Source organism: Hippopotamus amphibius, chromosome 1 (genome assembly GCF_030028045.1).
Source record: "Hippopotamus amphibius kiboko isolate mHipAmp2 chromosome 1, mHipAmp2.hap2, whole genome shotgun sequence".
Classification (NCBI taxonomy): Eukaryota; Metazoa; Chordata; class Mammalia; order Artiodactyla; family Hippopotamidae; genus Hippopotamus; species Hippopotamus amphibius.
In genome coordinates, this window is record NC_080186.1 from 37,047,762 (window position 1) to 37,072,532 (window position 24,771).

Genomic DNA, 24,771 nt, shown 5'->3' on the forward strand with positions numbered 1-24,771 from the left:
CCCCAGTCAGAGCTACCCCTAGGGAGTTCAGGGTACTGGAAAAAATTTTTTACTGGGCCCCTGTCTATAGAAACTATTTATTTCACCCAAAACCATCATGTCAGCACCATTCCGGTAACCCCATTGCATGCAATCCCATGAAAGAATACCTTGCTGGCTAGGGAGTATCCAATCTTCAGGCCACCCTCCTGGAAGTGGGACTCAGCCATGGGACCCTGAAACAACCCCAATGTATGAATCCCACAGTTCCTCAGAGTATCGAATTGCTTCCATGCATGTGATAGGAATAAATAATTAGAAAATGCGATTTAAAATAATATTCAGTAGCATCAAAAAACATGAGATATTGGTATAAATTTAATAAAGTATGTGCAAAACCTCTACACTGAAAAGTATAAAACATTTCTGAGAGAAATTAAAGCAGAGTTAAATAAATGGAGAGATATACTCATGTTTATGGATTAGAAGACTCAGTGTTGATAGGATGCCCATTGTCCCCAAAATGATCTATAGAGTCAATCAACTTAGGGAGGGTTTTTGTTGTTCTCGTTCTTGTCTAGAAATTGAGAAGCAGTTTCATAAATGTATACGGAAATGCAAAGGACCTAGAACAGACCAAACAATCCTGAAAAAGGAAACAAGTTGGAGGACTTACACTGCCTGACTTTAGAACTACTGTAAAACGACAGTATTAAGACAGCGTAGTGCTGGCTTATAGACATATATGAACATGTATCGATAGATGTATGGATAAACGGAACTGAATAGAGAACCCATCAATAGACTCACATGTGTATGGTGAGGCAAGGCACCAAAATAATCCATTAGGAAAAGGAAATCCTTTCAACAATTAGTGCTAGAGCAGATAAATATCCATATAAAGAAAATGAACCTCTACCTCACACCACACACAAAAATTAATTCGTGACAGCCCTAAACGTAAAACCTGAAACTGAAAACTTTTAGAAAAAAAAAAGTAGGAGACATAGGAGTAGGAAAATTTTCTTAGACATGACACAGAAAGCAATAATCATAAAAGAAAAAAATGAAAAATGAGATTTCATCAAAATTTAAAATGTCTATTCATTAAAAAATATTAAGAAAATAATAGTCAAGCCACAGACTGAAAGAATATATTCATAAAACATGTATCTGACAAAGGACTTATATTCAAAATATATAAAGAATTCCTAAAATTAATATCAATAAATAGACAAAATATTTGAACAGATTCTTCAGAAAGGAAGCTATATGAAGTGCCAATATGCACACGTAAAGGTGCTCAACATCAGTACTCACTAAGAAAATGTAAATTTAAACCACTATGAAATACAACTAATACCCACTACAATGGCTAAAAACATCAAAAACTGGTATCACCAAATGCTGAAAAGGATGTGGAAAAAACAGAACTCTCATACATTGTTGGTGGGAGTATAAAATGGAATACTTGGAAAAATGGCAATTTCTCATAAAGTCAAACATAAACCTATCCTTTATCCAGAAAATTCACTCCTAAGTAGTTAGCCAAGAGAAATAAAAATACATATCCACAAAAAGACTTGTACAAAAATGTTTATAGCAGCTTTATTTGTAACACTATAAAACAGCAAACAACCCAAATGTCCTTCAGCAGTTGAATGGATAAACAAGTTATGGCATATTCTTACAATTAAATAATTACTCAGAATAAACAACAGGGTCCTACTGTATAGCACAGGGAACTATATTCAATATGCTGTGATAAACCATAATGGAAAAGAGCATAAAAAAGAATGTATACATATATATAACTGAATCGCTTCGATGTACAGCAGAAATTAACACAATATTGTTGATCAACTCTACTTCAATTTTAAAAATTACTCAGAAATATGAAGAAACAGACTACTGATATATACACCAACGTGGATAAATCTCACAAACATAATGCTAAGCAAAACAAGCTATACACAAAAGAGTACATACTGTATGATTCCATTTGCAAGAAGTTCTAGAAGAGACAAAACTAATCTAAAGTGAAAATAATCAGAACAGTGGTTCTCTCTGGGGGACAGAGGGAGGGACTGATGGAGAAAAGAGAGGATGGAGATTTTGGGGGAGATTGAAACATTCTCTATTATTATAGGGGTGTGAGTTATACATGTGTATCTGTCAAAATTATGTAATTAACTTTTTTGCATGTCCATACTTGTAAATCTTACCTTAAAAATAACTGCAAAAAACAAAATAATAGTCAAACAACAATGGGAAGTGAGTGGGTGGAAGCAAAGATGAAACAGGATTGGTAGAATGTTAATAATATTTGAAGCTGGTGATAGTTACATTGAGTTCATTATACAATTCTGTTTACTTTGTAGCCACTTGAAAATTTTCATAATAAACAGTTTTTAAAATTAGCTGGGCCTGCCTCATTTCCTGGTAAGATGCCTGGTAGTCCATCAAAAAGCTCATTTCCCACTATCTAAAGACTATTTTAAACCTCCTTCTCCACTCTCCTCCAACCTTCCACCTTCCCTGTCTCCTAGTCACCTCCCACCACTGAACCTACAGCTCCAACAGCATCTGTATCCACACCTTTCTCCTTCCCTCCTATTCCAAAAAACAGGGGTGGCATTTCTTCTCTCCAATGTCAGTCCCTCTTCCTGGGCCTTAGAGCCCTGTCCCCACCATCATCCCACTTTCTCAGAGATCTTGTGCCTTTGATTATCACTTTCTCCTCTACCTTCTGCACTGGCTCCTTCCCATCAACATTCAACCACACTCAAGTCTCTGCTCTCCTAAAAACAAAGCAAACATAAAACCTTATCTCCATGGGACTTCCCTGGTGGTGCAGTGGTTAAGAATCCGCCTGCCAATGCAGAGGACACAGGTTCCATCCCTGGTCTGGGAAGATCCCATATGCCGTGGAGCATCTAAGCCTGCGCACCACAACTACTGAGCCCACACACCACGACTACTGAAGCCTGCACTCTAGGGCCCATGCTCCGTAACAAGAGAAGCCACCACAATGAGAAGCCAGCACATTGCAATGAAGAGTAGCCCCTGCTCACCGCAACTAGAAAAAGCCTGTGCACAACAAGGAAGACCCAATGCAGCCAAAAAACAAACAAAAAAACAACCTTATCTCCACATTTCCCCCTAACTACTGCCTTTTCCCTCCTCCTCTAGAACCAAATTTCCTGAAAGAGTTGCAACACTTACTATCTCAACTTCTTCCATTTCCCTCACTCTTTGACCCACTTCAGTCTGGCTTTCATCTCTACCACTTCATTGAAATGGTTCTTACTAAGACCACCAATGACCTCCATGTCACTAAAACAAAAGAATATTTTTCACTCTTTACCTTGCTTAGACACTCAGCAGCATCTGATATCCCCTTTTTACCCAAAACCCTCTCAAAATTTCTGTGACTCCATATTCACTGGCCTAAGTCTCATCTGCTAACCTCTGTCCTCTACCAGAACATCATATGCTGGAGTTTCCAAGGTCAATGTCTTGGGCCTCTCTCAACACATTGCCCCTCTCCTGGGTGATCTCATTTGCTCCCAACTATATGCTGAGAACACCCAAATGGATATAACCAGTCTGCATCTCAGCCTGCATACTCCAAAACCATATATTCAGCTCTCTACTTTATAGTGCTCCTGGATGTCCCACGGCATCTGAAACTCTGCATGTCCAAAGCTGAGCTCTTTTGATTCTCCTCCCAGACCTGCTTCCCTCAGGACCCCCGGTTTCAGTATCTGGCACCACTTTATACAATAGCTCAAGCCAGAGGTCTGGGCATCCTTGACTTTTACCTTATCATCCACATCCAGTAAAACACAAAATTTTGGAGATTTTACCTTTTAAATATCTCTCAAATCTTTGCTGTCTCTGGTTCACCTCAGTCCAAGACACCACCCCCTCTTCTTAGACTCCAGCAATTGCCTTCAGTCTCACAGTCCTCCAGCCCTCCCTAGCCAGAGTGGTTATTCTACATTTACATTTGATGATTTCCCCCACTCCTCCCCAATCTGCTTAAAAACAGGCAGTGTCTTCCAAACTGCCCTAATGGTAAAGTGAAAAATACCTAGCCTGCGTGTTCCAGCTTTGCTTACCTCTACAGCCTGGTCTCACGCCTCTCCCCTTCAGTCTCTATCTTCCAGCCACACCAAGACAAGTGTGGCAGCTGAATCCTCCAGGAAGTAGATGCTGAGATGGAGTCAGGACAAGAGGTTTTGGGGGGAGTAAAACCTATGAAAGGAAAAGGGAGGAAGAAGGATTGGGGGAGCCATGAGGACCATAATGCAGATCTGCCACAATCTTTGCCACCGAACTACAGGGAGTTTTGGAGAAAAGGCTGCACATTACAGGACCCCACACTGGATGGAAATGGCCAGGCTTTCACACCACAGTCTTAGTCACTGGCTGGGGCCATCAGAACAGATCGTAACCCCCTCTCAAAAGCTGAGGTGGAACTGAAGGAATTAACAGCTGGAGGCTGTCAATTGACCTTACTCTTAACGGTCCTTTTTTGAAGGGGAGCAGCCATTTCATTCTGCCACTAGGAAGCATATAACCAAAGTCCCTACTGAAGCCTAGAGGATTAGGGACACTTCCCAAGGAAGTGGCATTTAAATTGAGGCCTGGGAATTCCCCAGCAGTCCAGTGATTAGGACTCAGCATTTTCACTGCCAGGGTCCCAGGTTTGATCCCTGATTGGGGAACTAAGATCCCACAAGCTGCGTGTAGCAGCCTAAATAAATAAACAAACAAACAAATAAGCAAAAACCAAAGGCATGTTGGATAGATTACAATTGGCCAGGGAAGCATAAGAGTATTCCAGACCAAAGACCAGCATGTAGGAAGGCTCTGCGTGGCAAGGGTGTTGGATCCTAGAAGGCCATGAAAAAAGATCCCTGTAGCTGAGCACATCGTATTGTGCACAGTGTTGGCCTCCAGCACACACTCAGGAAATGGATCTTTTCCAAACTGAAGGTGTATAAGACTTTTTTGAGAACCTCATTAAAAATGCAGATCCCTGACCCTCACCTAGAGAGTCTGATGCAGCAGGTCTGGTGCACAGCCCATTACCTATGCTTTAATAAGCATTTCCCTCTGGAGATTCCAAAGTCAGTGGTTCACAAGACACACACTTTGAGGACTGTGATAAACAGTAGCTGTTAATATTATCTCTCTCTCTCTTTTTTTTTTTTTTTTTTTGGCTTGTGGGACTTTACTTCCCCAACCAGGGATTGAACCCGGGCCCTCAGCAGTGAAAACGCAGAGTTCTAACCACTGGTCCGCCAGGGAATTGCCTATTATCTCTTTATTTGTCTGTCTCCCATAGACTGTGAGTTCCTCTCAGAGAGTTTCCTAGCACTGGGCATAAAATATGCATGTGATAAATATTTGAGGAATGAGTAATTTGCAAATAAAAAATGGAGGCAGGGCCATGTAATAAAAATGGGATACCTAAAAGTACCTGGTAAACTATTAATAAAATGTACTATACTGTAAATAGTGACTTTCAAACTTTTTTGGCCATGTCCTACAGTAAGAAATATATTTTATATTGCTTCCCACAGTAAGAAATACATTTTACATTGTGACCCAACATGCACACACACAAACACACACATGTATAATTATAAAACAACAGATTCACATACCAATAGTTACCTTTATTGCATTTGAAGCGTTCTGATATTTTCTATTCTATCCTTTTTCAAAAAAATATTGTTTTAGTGACCCATTCATGGGTCTTGTGCAGTTTAAAAAACGATAAGTAAAGTGCTGTCATTATCCCTTGACTTACCCTGTGTCCTCACTCCCCCAGCTACGATTTGGCCTTGCTAAATTAGCAACAAGTACCCATGATTTCTGTGAACTTAGTTCTCAAGTCTCATACAAGCTGCTTCTTCTGACTCAAATGACCCTTCCTCCCTTCCTTACTTGGGTAATTCCCATTTATTTTATCCTGTCCTGTGGCCTGGGAAGCCTTCCCTCCCCTGGCCTGAGACAGCATAGTGTTCCTATCTCTTTCACCTTGTATGGAAATTGTCTGTTTACCTTTCCATATCCTTTAGCACATTGTGACTACTTAGAAGTCAAGCATTGGGCAAAATGGGTAATTAAATAATGCTTGTCAAATAACTGAATAAAATCTAAAGTGCCATTATGTGCTATTTTGAGAGGGAAAGTCTGAGTGCTGGAGGGATGAAGGGGAGGCGTGTGCTAAATGATACAATTATGTTGTTAAATACACTAAACTTCTGTAAACAAACCAGAAAAAAACTCACATTTTCAGATCCTTCCAAACTCTATGATTCACTAAAACCATTCACTATTTTAGTCAAGTTTTAGGTCAGACAGAGTGTAGGTTCTTGCTGTGTGGTTTTCATCCAGGACCTAAATGTTTAAGAGTTTTAAAAGTAAATATTAATAGAAATACTGATTCATTGAGAAGTGATAAAGGCTTTGGTGCTCGAATCAAGCCAAATGGGTCACACTCAAAGATGTAACCCCAAAGTGTCCAGTATGATGGCCATACAGGAGACAGACACAGTCCTCAGAGGGGGTAGAGTGGCTTTGCTACACCCAAAGGCACCTTGGCTAATGTCCACACAAAGTGAGGAGTTGAAATTACAAGGTCTTATCTTTTTTCACTCCTAAGGTTACTTCTGTTAGTTGAATTTATGTATACTGTATTTTGGGGACAGTGTTAGCAAAATTCAATAACATTTCAAAGACGCTTGTGTTGCCTTTAAAAACTGCTTTGTCTTTGTAAAGACAAAGCATTTTTGTCATTTCTTAGTGTCCTTCACTTTAAACATTTCTACTTAAAGAGGTTTTTGTCACTTTTCACTCCTCTCTCTGTCCCTGGAGTCTTTCTTCTGTCCTGTATTCCCCCCCTTCTCCTGAATAATCACAAACCAAAAGGATCTTTGAAATGCAGCTCTCTGACGGCTGAAGGGGGTAAGGGACTACCCTGAATCATACTTCATAAAGGAGGACGCCAGAGAGCGAGGCTCAGCCCTTGACTCCAGGGAGCTGGAGTTGGTGTTCAGCAGAGGTGGCAGTGATGCAGGGATCTGAGAGAAAAATGAAGAAGCATGGTTACTTGTGAAATGTTTGCTGTGTGGTTGCATACTGTTCTTCTAGTGTACTGACCAACCCAAATTTAGTGCTTTGTTTTTTCTACTAAGATTTGAAAGCGGCCGCATGCTGGTAAGGCCACTATATTCATTACATGCATTTGTATAACCTTGCTTCCATTCTGAGAGCATGTGGTCTAACACCGAGCCTCCTGCTTGTTCTACTTGTTCATGCTTAACACAGATGAGAATCAAGAGAACTGTCATAATGCATGAATGCTATATTGTAAATGTGCAACATTTATAATACTACGCCTATTATGACCTTTTGTCTTTTAAGATTTTTTTCCAGCAACCAGAAACCCTGTCAGTCATATAAACAACATTAGTAAAAATAAAGGAAAGAAAAAATTTACTCTCAGTCCCGTCACTGCAACAAATCAAAACTCTCTTCATTTTTCCATGTTTCCTTCAAGTCCTTGCCTGTATATCTGTCAGGTATTTCACTTGCAAATGACTAAACAATAAAGGAGTTGTTGAAAAGTCTAGTTTCATATGAGGCCTGACCCAGCAGCTTGAACTAAATCACTAAGTAAGTACCAAGTCTCTTTCAACTACCCTATTCTGCCTACCACTGTGTTGCTTTATCCTCAGCCTCCATTGGCGACCTTAGCAAGTTCCAGGCCCTCCCACTGTGGTAGCAAAATAGCTGCAGAAGTTCTAGATCCCACATCCTCACATCTCATTAAGCCCTAGCAGATGGGTTCCAGTTGAGTTACCTGCCCATCCCTGAGCCAACCACAATGTCCAGGAGCTGATGTTCGGAGTGACCTGAATTATCAGGACTCAACACATGGCTGTGAACTGGTGAGAAGTGGTTTCCTTCAAAACGAAAACATATGTGCTCTTAGGAAAAAAAGAAAATGGATGCTTAAGCAGCATAAACAATATATGCCTGTTACCAGGTGCAAAGGATTTGTTTTTATCATTATAATCATTGTTTTGATGTGATTTTAGATTCTGCTTTTTAAACACAGTTTTCTATAGAATTATATCTCAGTATGTTGGACTGAAACTTTTAATGCTGTTAAATTTATGTCATTTTTTAAACTTGAATGTGAAATACACTTTTATTTATTTATTTTTAAAGATTTATTTATTTATTTATTTATTTATCTATTTATCTATTTATTTTTGGCTGTGTTGAGTCTTCATTGCTGCCCGTGGGCTTTCTCTAGTTGTGGCGAGCAGGGGCTACTCTTGGTTGTGGTGCACAGGCTTCTCATTGCGGTGGCTTCTATTGTTGCAGAGCACAGGCTCTAGGCTCTCGGGCTTCAGTAATTGTAGCATGTGGGCTCAGTAGTTGTGGCTCGAGGGCTCTAGAGTGCAGGCTCAGTAGTTACGGCACACAGGCTTAGTTGCTCCGAGGCATGTGGGATCTTCCTGGCCCAGGGATCAAACCCATGTCCCCTGCATTGGCAGGCAGATTCCCAATCACTGTGCCCCCAGGGAAGCACTGTAAGTGAATATTTATTCACTGCTTTATTCATTTATTCAACAGACATTCAACAAGTGCTCATGTTTGCCAGTGTGTGCTAGAGTGGGGAATACAAAGATGAATCAAGTCTGGTCCCTGACCTCATTGGATGCATTTTTTGGGCAGCCTTTCCCCAAAACTTCATTCTGAGTTTCATAATCTTATTTTCTATATATTTTACTTTGATGTAGCAAAATTCAATAACAACCTCAAGCTTTACATCTCCTATAAGTTTCTTCCCTGGGGCGGCCTGGACGTCATTTCAGTCTTCTTCAGACTGACCGTCAAGCCAGAGGACTGCAGTGTCTAACTACAAAAAAGTTCTTGCATATCTGCTTATGTGCTTCCAGAACTTATCAGCACATAATAATATCTAGAGCTATAATGAAAGAGTTGACTAAATGGAGACAAGTACCATACTCCTGGACATCAGTCCTTCCCCAATTAATGTATTGTTAAGTGCAATTCTAATCAGTCATCATATTAGTTTTTAAATTATAACATGATTGAAAGCTAATTTGAATATCTTCTGGAGGAATATAAAATAAAAAATGAGTGACAGCCCTTCGCAGAAACTTTAAATGTGGTAAAAACTGCAATTAAAACAGTGGTAAGTCTCCCTTTCAGAATTTCAAATAATTATGTAGATGCAAGCCCCACCTTTAGGACATGTAGCTTAACTCCTGCCCTTTCCGCTCTGAGAGTGGACTATACTTACTGACTCTCTGTGAAAGGATAAAACAGGGAAAGGAAAAAAATAGTAACTTTATAGTAGAGAAACCTGGCAACCATGACCTTAACCAAGTGGTGAAAGTTAACATTATCAGAGATGTCATATGAGTATCATTTACCCCAACAGAGTGTGATGAGAAGAGCACTTCACTTCTGTGATACTCTTTCCAAAAGCCCATAAGCCCAGTCTAATCATGAGAAAAACATCAGACAAACTCAGGTTGGGGGACATTCTACAGAATAATTAGCCAGTATTCCTCAAGACCATCAAGGTCATGAGAAACAAAGAAAGACTGAGAAACTATCACAGACCAGAGAGACTGAGAAGACATAGCAACTAAATGCAATGTGGTACCCTGGATTGGACCTGGAACAGAAAAAGGACATTAATGGAAAGACTGGTGAAAATCAAAGGCTAGCATTTAGTTACCCATAATGTACCAATGTTAGTAAATTGTATTAATTTTGATAAATGTACCACAGTAATGTAAGATTTCGACAGTGGGGGAAACTGGGCGAGGGGTATACAGGAATCCCCTGTACTCTCTTTGTAATCTTTTCTGTAAAGCTGAAACTATTCCAAAATAAAAGTTTATTATTAAAAAAACAGCATGATGTCAGCATAATAAATTCAGATAGCACAATGGGATTGAAGATATTGCCCAGGAGGAGACTTAGTATATAAGAATATTAAAAAAAGGTGTTATAAATTATAGGTAATGTATAGACTAATCAACAAATAAGGTTGAGCCACAGTTGTTCAACAATTTGAAATTAAGTTGAATTTGACCTTTACTTCCATATTCATCTAGGAATAATCTATAAATATGTATTGAGCACCACTCATATGTTAGGGATTATGTTAGGTATTAATACTGCCCTTGTTCTCAAGGTGCTTACAATTTAGTGGGAAATGAAACAGTAATTATAAATGTAATTATTATAAAGGGGAAATACTGAGTGTTTGAAAAGTGTTCCTAACCCTAGCCTAAGGCATCAAGAAAATTTTCTCTGAGGCAGTGACATTTAGGCTGACAACTGAAGACCAGAAATTGGCCAGGTAACAGGGAATGAAGAGTAATCTAGGAAGAGAGAACAACCCATGTAAAGACCTGAGATGTATGAGATGACCTAATGAGAAAGGTTACTGTGGCAAGAAGCAAAAAAAAACAAGAGCTGAGAAAATAGTCCTAAGGCACCTTAACATTAGAGGATGAATAGTGGAGGAAGAGCCAGCCTTGGGACAGAGAAGAAACGGTAAAGATATACAAGGAAGAGATGTAAATCTCTTCAAAAGAGAATGGCAACATGGAAGCCACGAACAGAAATTGTTATATGCTGCTACATGTTGAAGTGTCCCTTGGATTTAGTAACACCAGGTTATTGGTACCTTAAATAACAGCATTGAAATGATAGGACTTTTCTGAAGATTGCAAAATGGTCACTTACAGCAGTGTCCTAAAAATATAGGACACTCTTTTCACCTAGACTCTGAAAATTCTTTTGGTGAGGGGAGCACTAGTATCTTTGAAAGGTTCTGTATTGACCATTCTCTGCAAGTCAGAAATGACAGTGGGTGATGTTGCCATTGAAATGGGCTCCCTGAACTCAATATGTGATAAGGGTGGCAGAGGCCAAGTGGAACACTTAATTGTCAGAGATAATCTCTCTCTCTCTCTCTCTCTCGCATGGGGACGGGGGTGGGGCAGGGGAAGGACACGTATGTTTGTCCATGTGCAAACACAACCAGAGCAGTGCACTTTTATTGGCAGAGAGAGTTACGCCTTCAGTATCTTGCCTCAAGTCCGTGTCGACTCTCCAACTCTTTGTCATAATCTAGACTGTAGAGACTTTGATTATATCTCTTTTTCATATCACCTAACCAACTTCCTTAGATAGTTGACTCACTGCCTTGATACCATCTTGCTGACTGTACCTAATGAACAAGAAGTTGCTTATCAAATACATTGGACACTTTTATAAGACACATGAGTGCCAGAAGGTGGGAAATAAACAAAAAATTTCAGGAGACTATTACGTTGATGAATTTTCCAGGGGTCTAGTGGTTTTTCAGCATATTCAGTTGATATATACAGTCTGGAAACAGAGCCAAGAGTGTAGGTGGATAAACTGCTGTGGACGAGATTAGATGTGTGACTTACAGATCTAATAAACTACCTTAGCAGGATGCAGGAATAGAGATGTTTTATCCAAGAGGGATTTGTGGAGAACCCACTTGTGTAATGGCATGGATGCCCTTGACATACACAGAAGACTAACAACGGTTTTTGAGAACGTCGTATCAACAGAAACACTGCCAACCAGCATTGAAGGGGGACAGAGACAGAATGAAATGAAGGAAGGCTGTCAGACTTCAGGGATTCTACAGGCAGGAAGTGAGCTGCCAGAATTACTCAGCTACAAAAATGTGCTATCCTTCAAGTAAAAGGAAGAATGATTCCAAAAGCAGTGCCTCAGACACACGGAGGCCAGAGAGATGCACCCAGAGGCAGTGGCTGGAGAGACCTCCTTGGGCTCAGGGGGCAGACAGAGCCACAGAGAATGATTCTCAGGCCTCGAAAACTAATGGAATTTGCCCTGCTATGTTTTGAACTTGCTTGAGATCAGTGACTCGTTTATTCTTTCAAATTTCTCCCTTTGAGAGCAGGAATATCTATCCTATGCCTGTCCCAGCCTTGTATTTGGAACCAGGCAGCCTGTTTTCTAGTTTCACAGGTCCACAGATGGAGAGGATTTTTGTCCCATAGTGGAGCATACCCAGAGTATGACCCACACCTGATTTAGATGATTTAGATTATGAGGTTTGGGACTTTCTAAATTGATATTTAGATGAGATTTGATGAGTTGATGCTAGAAAGAGTTAAGACTTTTGGGGTGTGACTTTGTCAGTGGCCCAGTGGTTAAGACTTGGCACTCCTAATGCAGCGGGCCCAGGTTCAATTCCTGGTCAGGGAACTAGATCCCACGTGCTGTAACTAAGAGCCTGCATGCCACAAGGAAGATCCCACATGCTGCAACTAAGACCCGGGGCAGCCAAATAAATAAATATTAAAAAAAAAAAAAAAAGACTTCTGGGGATGTTAGGATGGGGTGAAGGTATTTTGCACATAGCACAGATGTGAATTTGGGGGTTCAAAGGGCAGACTGTACTGGGTTGAACAGTGTCCTTCAAAAATCTGTGTCCACTAGAATCTCAGAATGTGACTTTATTTGGAGGTAAAGACTTTGCTGATGTAATCAAGCTAAGATGGAGTCATACTAGATAAGGGTGGGCCCAAATATAATGATTAGTTTCCTAAGAAGCCCGTGTTAAGACACAGACAGAGACACAAGGAAGAAGAACACATGAAGACAAAGGCAGAGATTAGAGTGACACAGCTACAAGCCAAGAAATGCCAAAGTTGCCGGCAACCACCAGAAGCTAGGAGAGAGGCATGGAGCAATTCTCCCTTAGAGCCTCCAGAAGGAACCAGAGCTGCTGACACCTTGATTTTGGACTTCTAGCCTCCAGAACTATGAGGATATATTTCTGCCGTTTTAAGCCACTCAGTTTGTGGTAATTTGTTACAGCATGCCTAGGAAACTAATACAGTCAGCATTTAGGTGTTGATTTGTACTTTATCATTATGTTCTAAATACATATCTTTTGTTGAACATTAGGTCACAAATAATTTCTTCCAATTTGCCACTTAGATTTTCACTTTGTCTATGATGCCATTGACATACATAATTTTTTAATATAAATTTATTTATTTAATTATTGGCTGCGTTAGATCTTCGTTTCTGCACACGGGCTTTCTCTAATTGCGGTGAGTGACAGCTACTCTTTGTTGTGGTGCACGGGCTTCTCATTGCAGTGGCTTCTCTTGTTGTGGAGCATGGCATCTAGGCACACGGGCTTCAGTAGTTGTGGCACGTGGGCTCAATAGTTGTCACTCTAGAGCACAGGCTCAGTAGTTGTGGCGCACAGGCTTAATTACTCCATGGCATGTGGGATCTTCCTGGACCAGGGCTCGAACCCATGTCCCCTGCACTGGCAGGCAGATTCTTAACCACTGCACCACCAGGGAAGCCCAACATACATAATTTTTAACATAAAAGGTGTAAACATTTCCCTTCATGTTTAGTACTTTTTGTGTCCTGTTTAAGAAATCCTTCTTACCCTGAAACAATAAAGATATTCTCCCATATTTTCCTCTCTAAGAAAATGAATGGTATGAGATAGAATTGTAAATGTTTTCAATCAACTGCTCCAGCACCATTTAGTAAACAGCATGTCTCTTTTCCACTGATATATAATTCCATCTCTATCATATATCACATTCCATATATGCAAGAGTCTATTTTTGATCTCTCACTTCTATTCCATGGATCTATTTGTCTCTCTTTGTACCAATAACACATCAACTACTGTAACTTTACAGCAGCGGTTCTCAACTAGGAGTGATTTTTACCTCCCAGGGGACATTTGGCAAATCAGGAGACATTTTTGGCTGTCATAACAGAGGCTGGGGGGTGCTACTGGCATCTAATGGTAGAAGCTAGAAATGCTGCTAAATATCCTACAATGCACAGATCAGTCCCCACAACAAGGAATTATCCTGCCCCACATGTCAGTGGCACCAAGATTGAGAGACTCTGTTTTATAGAAGATTTGGTATCTGATAGTGCAGTGCATTATCTCACTGAAACCTCAAAATAACACTATGTGATAGGTACAGCACTATCCTTACTTTACAGATGAGAAATCTGAGGCTCTGCGATTGAGTGAAGGTCCTAGATCACACATTTCTCAGTAATTTGTGGAACCTGGATACAAACCTAAGTAAAACTCCCTAAAATAAGATAGTTCTCATCATGTCCTAAGACAGAGCTTCCAAATCCCAACAGGTTTTCCATTGATTGGCTGATTTTATCAGAAAACTCACTGTACACCCTTTCTGTGCCAGCCTGGGTTGAACAGTGGGAACACCCAGCAAACAAGCCACAGTCCCTGCCCCTGTGAAGCTCAGAGTCTAGTGGGGAGATAAACATGGGAGCAGACAATCTCTCCTAAAATGCTATTGCAGACGGTAACCATCAACTCAGTTTCCTATCACAAAATAGTGTTTTGAACGTATTCAAGGTTACTTGTCATCCTATGTACTCCCAATTTTTGTTTAAAATTTGAATTTTAATCCATGATGGAAAGGGTTTGCTAAGCCAAGTTCAACTTTAACCCAGCCCCTGTTCAAATTACTGCAAATTCCAAGTAAACTTATCAAGTGGAATTTTACTGTCATGGGTATGCCAATGAAGGGCAAAGACTGTTTGTAAAGCTTGAACAGCAATAAAGACCAACAATTTAAAAAAAGACCAACAATTACATCTCTTATTTTGGTGGCAGTGTAAATTGGTACAGCCACTATGGAAACAGTATGGAGATTCCTTTAAAAATATAAAAATAGAGCTACCATATGATCCTGCAATCCCACTCCTAGGCGTATATCCAGAGAAAACCGTAATTCAAAAAGATACATGCACCCCGATGTTCATAGCAGCACTATTTACAATGGCCAAGAGATGGAAGCAACCTAAATGCCCATCAACAGAGGAATGGATAAAGAAGATGTGGTACATATATACAATGGAATATTACTCAGCCATAAAAAAAATTAAATAATGTCATTTGCTACAACATGGATGGACCTAGAGATTATCATACTAGGTGAAGTAAGTCAAACAGAGAAAGACAAATATCATATGATATCACTTATATGTGGAATAAAAAAATGATACAAAGGAACTTATTTATAAAACAGAAACACAGTATGAAGAAGAACTATAATCCTGCAGCCTTCAGAACAAAAACCACAGCCACGGAAAGACAGAAAAAAATGAAAAGACAGAGGACTTTGTATCAGATGAAGGAATGAGATAAAACACCAGAAAAACAACTAGATAAAGTAAAGATAGGCAACCTTCCAGAAAAAGAATTCAGAATAATGATAGTGAAGATGATCTAGGACCTTGGAAGAAGTATGGATAAGACACAAGAAATGTTTAACAAAGACCTAGAAGAATTAAAGAACAAACAAACAGAGATGAATAATACAATAAATGAAATGAAAAAATACACTAGAAGGAATCAATAGCAGAGTAACTGAGGCAGAAGGATGGCTAAGTGACCTGGAGGACAGAATGGTGGAAGTCACTGCTGCAGAAAAGAATAAAGAAAAAAGAATTAAAAGAAATGAAGACAGAAATGAAGAGACCTCTGGGACAACATTAAATGCACCAACATTCTCATTATAGGGGTCCCAGAAGGAGGAGAGAGAGAGAAAGGACCCAAGAAAATATTGGAGGAGATTACAGTCGAAAACTTCCCTAACATGGGAAAGGAAATAGCTACCCAAGTCCAGGAAGTTCAGAGAGTCCCAGGCAGGATAAACCCAAAGAGAAACACACCAAGACACATAGTAATCAAATTGACAAAAATTAAAGACAAAGAAAAATTATTAAAAGCAACAAGGTAAAAATGACAAATAACATACAAGGGAACTCCCATCAGGTTAACAGCTGATTTCTCAGCAGAAACTCTGCAAGCCAGAAGGGAGTGGCACAATATATTTAAAGTGATGAAAGGGAAGAAACTATAACCAAGAATATTCTATCTAGCAAGGATCTGATTCATATTCAATGGAGAAATCAAAAGCTTTACAGACAAGCAAAAGCTAAGAGAATTCAGCACCACCAACCCAGCCCTACAACAAATGCTAAAGGAACTTCTCTAAGTGGGAAACACAAGAGAAGAAAAGGACTTACAAAAATAAATCCAAAACAATTAAGAAAATGGTAATAGGAACATACATATCGATAATTACCTTGAATGTCAAAGGATTAAATCCTCCAACCAAAATACACAGACTGGCTGAATGGATACAAAAACAAGACCCATATACATGCTGTCTACAAGAGACCCACTTCAGACCTAGGGACACATTCAAACTCATCTGTGTATGTGGATGAGCGAGGGGATGGAAAAAGATATTCCATGCAGATGGAAATCAAAAGAAAGCTGGAGTAGCAATACTCATATCAGATAAAATAGACTTTAAAATAAAGAATGTTGAAAGAGACAAGGAAGGACACTACATAATGATCAAAGGATAAATCCAAGAAGATATAACAACTGTAAATATATATGCACCCAACATAGGAGCACCTCAATACAGAAGGCGAATGCTAACAACTCTAAAAGAGGAAATCGACAGTAACACAATAATAGTGGGGGACTTTAACACCTCACTTACACCAATGGACAGATCAGCCAAACAGAAAATTAATAAACACAAGCTTTAAATGACACAATAGACCAGATAGATTTAATTGATATTTATAGGACATTCCATCCGAAAACAGCAGATCACACTTTTCAAGTGCACACAGAACACTCTCCAGGATAAATCACATCTTGGGTCACAAATCAAGCCTCAGGAAACCTAAGAAAATCGAAATCATGTCAAATATCTTTTCTGACCACAACGCTATGAGAGGAGAAACCAACTACGAGAAAAAAACTGTAAAAAACACAAACACATGGAGGCTAAACAATATGCTACTAAATAACCAAGAGATCACTGAAGAAATCAAAGGGCAAATCAAAAAATACCTAGAGACAAATGACAACAAAAACACAGCAATTAAAAACCTGCAGCAAAAGCAGTTCTAAGAGGGAAGTTTATAGCAATACAATCCTACCTCAAGAAACAAGAAAATCTACACCCCCCCCAAAAAAAAAACAGAAACAGACTCACAGACTTCAAAAACAAACTCATGATTACCAAAGGCAAAAGGTCGGGGGGAAGGATAAATTAGGAGTTTGGGATTAACACATACACACTACTACATATAAAATAGATAATCAGGACCTGCTGTATAGCACAGGGAACTCTACTCAATATTTTGTAATAACCCGTATAGGAAAAGAATCTGAAAAAAGAATAGATATATGTATAACTGAATCACTTTGCTGTACACTTGAAACTAACACAACATTGTAAATCAACTATACTCCAATATAAAATAAAAACTAAAACTAAATAAATAAAAATAAAATTGAAAAGGATTCATCAAAAAAAATCTTTTGTTTAGAAAGAAAATGCTCGGGACTTGCTTGGTGGTGCAGTGCTTAAGAATTCATCTGCCAATGCAGGGGACACGGGTTCGAGCGCTGGGCCAGGAAGATCCCACATGCTGCAGAGCAACTAAGCCCGTGTGCCACAACTACTAAGCCTGTGCCCTAGAGCTCTCGAGCCAGAACTACTGAGCCTGAGTGCCACAAATACTGAAGCCTGTGCGCTTACAGCCTGTGCTCCACAACAAGAGAAGTCACCTCAATGAGAAGCCTGTGCATCACAACAAAGCATAGCCCCGCTTGCCTCAACAAGAGACAGCCCGTGCACAGCAAGGAAGACCCAATGCAGCCAAAAAGAAAAATTATATTAAATTTAAAAAAAAGAAAGAAAATGCTTGTCAGTTGTATCTGAATTAATATAATAATCACAGCAGGGAATCTTTGAAAAACAGCAGAATGAAAGTTAGCACCATTTAACCTCCCTCCCTGCCCACCCCAGGCTTTCATAAGTTTGAAAAGAAGGCCTGCAGGGTCATTAAATTCTCTCTGTGGTAGCAGGATGGATGTGTTGGTCTCAAACCATCCATAATAGATGGGTTCTAGTCTAGCCTTAGAAATCTACTCATATGATGATTGTTCCACAGCCTCCCTGGGCAGTTCTTAAGTGTTCTTAGAATTTTAATATTTATTAAATCCAAACCTCATCAACTTGTTTCCGAAGCCCAGACAATGGCAGGCAAGATCTGTTGTAATTGATTCATCACCTGTCCTTCCCTTGCCAGGTTCTCATTTTACTTGCCAGGCGCTTTCCACTGTCAACCTATTTCCTTCCTGTCCTGATTGCCAAACTGTCTTCTACTTAGTCTTACATCACCCCTACCCTCATCTCCTCCCATTCATGCCCAGCCTCTCCTTTTCTGAGTGCTGGATTCTCAGTCTCCTTTGGATCTAATTCTTGGAGCAATCCTGATTCCAGTTGCTAAATTTTGCAACTTTTCAGTTACCTTTTTACTTTTTCTAAACAGTAATGCTTTAGGCATAGCATTAATTCTATCTTACTGTGTTTACTGTAGCTGGCTAAGGGAAATTGATGCCTATTTTGTAACGTTACTTTTCTATAAATAATCTAGCTTTAAATTTTTTCACCCCGAGATGCTCACATTCCCTATTTAGCCATTTTCACACCATTTTTAGCTATGTATTTCTTATGTACTTAAGTAGATTGGGTAATGCCTTCCTGACAAAGAAGACTTCCCTTAGTATGGTTTGGCCAAAGTTTTGTTGAAGAGTCATAGCAATTCAATTTTTAATGTTCCTACTCCAAGCATTCATCCAACAGATACTTACTAAGCATCTATTGCATTCTAAGCACTGGGCCTTTAGGATGAATCAGACTCAGACTGTCTCCCTGGAGCTCCCCTCCAGTGGCATGCCAGGCATTTTGACTAATAATTATGGTAAGAGGTAATGACTGTTCTAAGTGTCTCGTGAGCACAATGGAAGTATGGCTTTGGTCACAAATATTTTCTTGAGCGACTTCAGTCTGACTGGCAGGCACTATGCTGAGCTGAGAGGCAGGTGGGTACAAAGATGAATCATCTATGATCCCTACCCTCAGGAGTCACAATCTAGTGGAGACACTGAATGGGGTAAGATGCTTTGAGGCTTACAAACAGGAAATATCTAGGCTGAGTCTTGAAGCATAGGAAGTTAGTGGGCACAGGTGGAGGAGGGAACTCATCCAAGCAGGGTAACAGCCTGAACAAAAACAGAGGCATAAAACCACATGGCCCGTGCAAAGAACCACATGCCTTTTGTTATTCATGGAGGGTAAAGGACAAGCCAGGAGTGCTAAGAGATGAGACTAAAGAGGGAAACAGAAGCCTAGAATGGGATTAAATGTTATAACCACGGAGGTGGTGTTACAGACAGGATTGTGTCTTAGAAGTCACTCAGGCTATGAGGTGGAGGGTGGGTTTACGGCTTGGGCAAATGGGTAGACTTGGTGCCACTTACTGAGCCAGAGAACACTGAAGGAGAAGATGTGAGAGTGATGCAAGAGATATGAAAATTTCGATTTGGGGTATATTGAACCTGAAATGTCTCTGAGACACCAGACGGGAAATATTTAGCAAGAGCTTGAATACCTGAAGTGGCAGATCTGGAGAGAGGTTAGGACTGGGAAAGATTTGTGAGTCATCAGCATATAGATACAGTTAAAACCAGAATAAATGGTAAGTCGAATATGCCCAGACATTAAAGTATTAATGGATAAAAAGGAATGTCAATTTCTTTGTGACAGTCTTCTGGTCAATAAAGTGAGTAACTTAAATTACAATAATTTTTTTCTCCATGGTATTGACTGAAGATTTATTTCATTTTTAATTTCATTTTTCATTCCATTTGAGTCTGTTAAATGTGCCTAGAAAGAGGTGGTGGGGGTAGAGGACAGGGCACCATTTTACAGTGAAGATACCTGTCAAACACTGATGCAGCTAGGTGATGAAAGTTAACATCATCAGTGATAAGTTAGGTTAATAACATGTACCCCTGATATGATGTGATGAGAATGGCACTTCACCTCTGTGGTCTTTCTCCCCAAAACCTATGACTTCCACTCTAACCACGAGAAAACATCAGGCAAACGCAAACCGAGGGACATTCTGCAAGAAAACCTGTCCAGTTCTCAAAACTGTCAAGGTCATCAAGGACAGGAAAGTATAAGAAACTGTCACAGGCCAGAATAGGCCGGGCGGACATGATGACTAAATGTAATGTGATATCCTGGATTGGATCATGGAACAGAAAAACAGCTTTGGGGGAAATAGGTGAAAGTCAAATAAAGTGTTTTAGCTAATAGTAATGTTGGTTACTTCATTGTAACAAATGCACCATGGTGATTGATATAGGATGTTACCAGTAGGGGAAACTGGGTGAAGGTCTACAAGAAGTCTCTGTCCCATCCTTGCAAATTTTCTGCAAATCTAAAACTATTCCAAAACAAAAAGTGTATTTTTTTTATTTTAATTTATTTATTATTTTTGGGGGGTACACCAAGTTCAATCATCTGTTTTTATACACATATCCCCGTATTCCCTCCCTCCCTTGACTCCCCCCCACCCTCCCTCGAGTCCCCCCCACCCTCCCCGCCCCAGTCCTCTAAGGCATCTTCCATCCTCGAGTTGAACTCCCTTTGTTATACAACAACTTCCCACTGGCTATCTACTTTACAGTTGATAGTATATATATGTCTGTGCTACTCTCTCACTTCGTCTCAGCTTCCCCTTCACCACCCGCCCCCTCCCAAACCTCGAGTTCTCCAGTCCATTCTCTGCACCTGCGTCCTTGTTCTTGTCACTGAGTTCATCAGTACCATTTTTAGATTCCGTATATGTGAGTTAGCATACAATATTTGTCTTTCTCTTTCTGACTTACTTCACTCTGTATGACAGACTGTAGATCTATCCTCCTCATTACATAGAGCTCCATCTCATCCCTTCTTATAGCTGAGTAATATTCCATTGTATATATATGCCACATCTTCTGTATCCATTCATTTGTTGATGGGCATTTAGGTTGCTTCCATGTCCTGGCTATTGTAAAGAGTGCTGCAATAAACATTATGGTACATGTTTCTTTTGGGATTATGGTTTTCTTTGGGTATATGCCCAGGAGTGGGATTACTGGATCATATGGTAGCTCCATTTTTAGTTTTTTAAGGAACCTCCAAATTGTTTTCCATAGTGGCTGTACCAACTTACAGTCCCACCAACAGTGCAGGAGAGTTCCCTTTTCTCCACACCCTCTCCAACATTTGTGGTTTCCAGACTTTGTGATGATGGCCATTCTGATCGGTGTGAGGTGATACCTCATTGTGGCTTTGACTTGCATTTCTCTGATGATTAGTGATGTTGAGCATCTTTTCATGTGTTTGTTGGCCATCTGTATGTCTTCTTTGGATAAATGCTATTTAGGTCTTCTGCCCATTTGTGAATTGGGTTATTTGCTTTTTTGGTATTAAGCTGCATGAGCTGCTTGTATATTTTGGAGGTTAATCCTTTGTCCGTTGTTTCATAGGCAACTATTTTTTCCCATTCTGAGGGTTGCCTTTTAGCCTTGTTTATGGTTTCTTTTGCTGTGCAAAAGCTTTTAAGTTTCATGAGGTCCCATTTGTTTATTCTTGATTTTATTTCCCTGATTCTAGGAGATGGGTCAAAAAGGATCTTGCTTTGATGGATGTCATAGAGTGTTCTGCCTATGTTTTCCTCTAGGAGTTTTATAGTGTCTGGCCTTACATGTAGGTCTTTAATCCATTTGGAGTTTATTTTTCTGTGTGGTGTTAGGAAGTGTTCTAATTTCATTCTTTTACATGTTGCTGTCCAATTTTCCCAGCACCACTTATTGAAGAGGCTGTCTTTTTTCCAATGTATATTCGTGCCTCCTTTGTCAAAGATAAGGTGCCCGTATGTGTTTGGGCTTACTTCTGAGTTCTCTATTCTATTCCATTGATCTTCCTTTCTATTTTTGTGCCAGTACCATACTGTCTGGATCACTATGGCCTTGTAGTATAGTTTGAAGTCAGGAAGCCTGATTCCACCAACTCCATTTTTCCTTCTCAAGATTGCTTTGGCTATTTGGGGTCTTTTGCGTTTCCATACAAATCGTAAGATTTCTTGCTCTAGTTCTGTGAAAAATGCCATTGGTAATTTGATCGGGATTGCATTGAATCTGTAAGTTGCTTTGGGTAGTACAGTCATTTTCACGATGTTGATTCCTCCAATCCAGGAACATGGTATGTCCCTCCATCTGTTTGTGTCATCTTTGATTTCTTTCATCAATGTCTTAAAGTTTTCTGCATACAGATCTTTTGCCTCCTTAGGCAGGTTTATTCCTAGGTATTTTATTCCTTTGGTTGCAATGGTGAATGGGAGAGTTTCCTTAATTTCTCTTTCTGCTCTTCCGTTGTTAGTGTATAGGAATGCAAGAGATTTCTGTGCATTAATTTTGTATCCTACTACTTTACTAAACTCATCAATTAGTGCTAGCAGTTTTCTGGTAGAGTCTTTAGGGTTTTCTATATATAATATCATGTCATCTGCAAAGAGTGACAATTTTACTTCTTCTTTTCCAATTTGTATTCCTTTTATTTCTTTTTCTTCTCTGATTGCTGTGGCTAAAACTTCCAAAACTATGTTGGATAATAATGGTGAGAGTGGGCACCCTTGTCTTGTTCCTGTTCTTAGAGGGAATTCTTTCAGTTTTTCCCCATTGAGAACGATATTGGCTTTTGGTTTCTCATATATGGCTTTTATTATGTTGAGGCAATTTCCTTCTATGCTCATTTTCTGGAGAGCTTTTATCATAAATGGATGTTGAACTTTGTCAAAAGCTTTTTCTGCATCTATTGAGATGATCATATGGTTTTTATCCTTCAATTTGTTGATATGATGTATCATGTTGATTGATTTGTGTATATTGAAGAATCCTTGCATCCCAGGGATAAACCCCACTTGATCATGGTGTATGATTTTTTTAATGTGCTGTTGGAGTCTGTTAGCTAGTATTTTGTTGAAGATTTTTGCATCTATATTCATCAGTGATATTGGTCTGTAATTTTCTTTTTTTTGTGACATCTTTGCCTGGTTTTGGTATCAGGGTGATGGTGGCCTCGTAGAATGAGTTTGGGAGTGTTCCACCTTCTGCTATATTTTGGAAGAGTTTGAGAAGGACAGGTGTTAGCTCTTCTCTAAATGTTTGATAGAATTCGCCCGTGAACCCATCTGGTCCTGGGCTTTTGTGTGTTGGGAGATTTTTAATCACTGCCTCAATTTCCATACTTGTGATTGGTCTGTTCATGGTTTCTATTTCTTCCTGGTTCAGTCTTGGAAGATTGTATTTTTTAAGAATTGATCCATTTCTTCCAGGTAATCCAATTTATTGGCATATAGTTGCTTGTAGTAGTCTCTCATGATCTTTTGTATTTCTGAGGTGTCCGTTGTTACTTCTCCTTTTTCAAAAAGTGTATTTTTTAAATGCAGCCAGTAGACATGTTTCCCTTGAATTAGCTTTTGGGCAAAAACCATTTTTCTCCATGGTGGTAGAGGGAGAAAAGTAGTGAACAGAGAATTGCCCCTGGGGAAAACTAACATGTACGTGGCAATCAGAGAAAGGAGAAAAGACAAGAACCATTACTGAGGTCACAAGAGTAATGTTTAGGAACGTGTCAGCAAGATCCAATGCCAAGAAGTCTAGTAAGGTAAGGACTTAAGTGTCCACAAGGAAATAGAATAAAAAGCCCTGAAAGAGACTTACACTTAAATGGAAACTTGATATATAGCCAGGTGGCCTTATAAATCAGTGGGGAAAATGATGGATTTTTCAATAAATATTTGGGGGCAATTAGTTACCCATATAGGGGGGAAAGTAGATCCCTATCTCACATAATTTATAAGAGTCAACGTCAAGTAGATCAAAGACTTCATATGGAAAAAAGTATATAAACCTTTTAGAAGAAAACATGGGAGAATGTTTCTGAGCTCAGGGTACAGTAAGAATTCTTAAACAAGACTTCAAAAGTTCTAACCACAAAATAAAAGATTAATAAATCTGAAAATTAAAACGTAAATTAAAACATGAGTGAAATATGTTAACATACCATTCTTAGGGAGGAGAAATTTTCCCCATACTCCTTTTGGTTCTTTTGACTGGTCTAGTAATTAAATTGACAGAAGACAAATCAATCAGAGAAAAAAATTAATTTTTTTCCTACAGAGGTCCCATAATGAGTATAGGACTCAAAGACGTGACCAAAGAAGGTGACTTTTTTTTAAAGATTATTTTGATGTAGACCATTTTTAAAGTCTTTATTGAATTTGTTACAATATTGCTTCTGTTGTTTATGTTTTTTTGGTTTTTTGGCCATGAGGGATGTGGGATCTTACCTCCCTAACCAGGAATCGAACCCACAACCCTGCATTGGAAGGTGAAGTCTTAACCACTAGACCATCAGGTAAGTCCCAGAAGGCAGATTTTATACCTTTTAGACAAAAAATGAAAACAGAAACAAACATAAAAAACACCTCAAAATGAAGTTTCTGCAGAGTGTCGACAGTGTGGGCAGAAGTGTGCAAACATGCAGTCACGTAAGACCACAACGCCCTTGGGTAGCAGTCCTCTGCACTTAATCCTAAGTTTAGGTTTCAGCTCTTCAATAAGCATCTCACTGTAACGAGCACTGTTGATTGTCAAACTTTTTCCTGTTAATGTTCCAATACTGGCCCTTG

The 24,771-nt window shown here is 39.4% G+C and overlaps 1 long non-coding RNA gene across 1 annotated transcript; it reads right to left on the reverse strand.

Moving 5' to 3' along the window:
- Positions 1-1,587: 1,587 nt before the first annotated feature.
- On the reverse strand, positions 1,588-7,080 carry LOC130836640 (uncharacterized). Its single transcript, XR_009049189.1, has 3 exons — positions 6,988-7,080; positions 6,288-6,396; positions 1,588-4,239 (listed from the first exon to the last, which is right to left on the reverse strand). It is a non-coding gene; the product is annotated as an uncharacterized LOC130836640 (long non-coding RNA).
- Positions 7,081-24,771: the final 17,691 nt, after the last annotated feature.